This window comes from Oratosquilla oratoria, chromosome 5, assembly GCF_046742065.1.
Source record: "Oratosquilla oratoria isolate Oo_2021 chromosome 5, ASM4674206v1, whole genome shotgun sequence".
Classification (NCBI taxonomy): domain Eukaryota; kingdom Metazoa; phylum Arthropoda; class Malacostraca; order Stomatopoda; family Squillidae; genus Oratosquilla; species Oratosquilla oratoria.
The window spans coordinates 72,250,572-72,253,071 of record NC_134781.1 but is presented as its reverse complement, the minus strand read 5'-3'; positions in this window follow the sequence as shown (position 1 = coordinate 72,253,071).

Here is a 2,500-nt window from a genome sequence, read left to right as displayed (position 1 = left end):
TAAGAAAGAATCCACTACGTTAATCGTGGTAACATAAACCACCAAACGCTGGGGTTTCCCCTCAGCTATACAGAATGTCTTCCGCGTGTGGGCAAGTCAAATTGCATAGAGCGCCTCAGCGTCCCGAGCTCTGGTTGCTTAGCAACGGTCACGGCGTGAAACAATTCACCGTCATGCTGCTTGGATATTACTTCCGACTTCCGGCAGCGACGAATTCCAACAATGTCATCAAGGTCATTACCATCGTTGCCACTCACGCTTTTGCGACCTGACGTCACTATCTTGTCTCTTGCTGCCAATATGTGCAGCTCATTGTCCTTCTTAGTATAAATAAAAATAATGATATTGACTTCTTACTGTTGCTATAATTTGTATTTTCATCCGGTTTTTATCACATCAGTAACACCAAACATGAATGCGTTCATCAGAGTCGAGCACCAATGTAGACTCCAATATAGCCTCCTCCTTCTCCTCCTCCTCTTCTTCTTCCTCCTTTTCCCCCGCCTCCTCCTGCACCTCCCTCTCCTCCTTGTCCCCTTCCCCTTCCATCTCAGCTCTCTCTCCTTCTGCTCACCTCTTCTTTCTCACTAGAAAAGGATTTACAAAGGATTACAAAGGCGGAGCATGCCGACAGGAGACCTTTTGATCCATATCTAGGTCGGATGCAAAAAAAAAAAAAAAAAAAAAAAAAAAAAAAAAAAAAAAAAAATTAAAAAAAAAAAAAAAAAAAAAAAAAATCATATTAATAATAAAATAATAAATTAAAACTATAATAATGTAAATAACAAATAAAATACATAAATAAATGCATAGGTATAGTTAGAATAATAAACAAACAGGTAAATAGTAAATAATAAATTGACATATAACTAATGATAAATGAAAATCAGACAGACAAATGATAACAAAACAAAAACAAATAGTATAAGATAGATTATAATCATTACAGCATCTTACTTAGGTATTTATCTAAATGATTCTTAAAGCTTCGAACTGAACTACATTGCACTACCTGTGCAGGAAGTTTATTCCATTCATTAACTACACGGTTGGCAAAGTTGTTTCTACCAACTTCCAAATTGAATCTATTTCCGGACAGTTTGAGACCATTGTTTCTTGTCTGATTCTCATTCAATGTGAAAATTTGGTCACTTTTGATGTTGTCAATTCCCTTTAAAATCTTAAAGACCTGTATCAAGTCACCTCTGAGTCTACGCTTTTTTAGGGAAAACAGATTCATGTGCTTTAGTCGATTTTCGTATGATTTATTTTTGATATTTGGAATCAGTTTTGTGGCTCGCCGTTGTACTTTTTCCAGTCTGTCAATGTCTTTAATGAGATTCGGTGACCATACGGAAACAGCATATTCCAAATGTGGACGAACTAACGATTTATATAGCTTGTTAATAAGTGATGGACTTTTGAAATCAAAAGATCGCGTAATCAGTCCCAGAATCTTATTTGCTTTCTCAGAGGCTGAAATACACTGCTTGGATGATTTGAGGTCGTTACTGATAATTACGCCGAGATCTTTTTCACTATCCACTTTTGTTAACGAATTTCCAAATAACTTGTAATCGTACTTACTGTTATTTTTACCTATGTGCATTACCTTGCATTTACTTGTGTTAAATTTCATTAGCCACTTTTCAGACCATTGCTGTAATTGATCTAAATCTTCTTGAATATCTAATTGGTTTGAGTGATCATTTGCCACTCCGCACAGTTTTGTATCATCAGCAAATTTGGAAACAGTAGATTTTAGTCCATGGTCTATATCATTTATATATACTATGAATAGAAGTGGCCCAAGAACGGAACTCTGAGGAACTCCACTTGCAACACTTTTCCATCCAGAAGTTTTTCCATTTAAAACAACTCTCTGTTTTCGACCATTCAACCAATTACTAGTCCAACCTAATAGGCTACCACTTATTCCATGCAAAGCTAGTTTAGTAAGTAGTCTTTCGTGTGGGACGGTATCAAAAGCTTTTGCAAAGTCTAGATATATTAAATCTATATTGTTTCTTTTGTCATAATTCGAGATAACTGTGTTGTAGAATTCGAGTAAGTTAGTCACGCAAGAACGTTTCCGTCTGAAACCATGTTGGCTATCATTTATCAAACGGTTACTTTCTAAATGATGTTCGATAGCATCTCTGATGATAGTTTCCATTATTTTTCCTACGATTGAAGTCAAACTTATAGGCCTATAGTTATTTGGTTTCTTTTTGTCACCTTTTTTGAATATGGGAGTAACGTTAGCTAGCTTCCATTCTCTTGGGACATCTCCGGATATGATGGATTTCTTGAAAATAATTTCTAATAGAACAACAATCTCATTTTTCATTTCCTTTAAGATTCTTGGATGCCAACCGTCAGGCCCTGGTGTTTTATTAACTTTGAGTTTGTCTATACACCTTTTAATTTTTTCTTTTGTTATATTTACCGTAGTGAGTAAGTTAACCCCAGACTTTTCACAGGTTTCAGTTTGGAATTC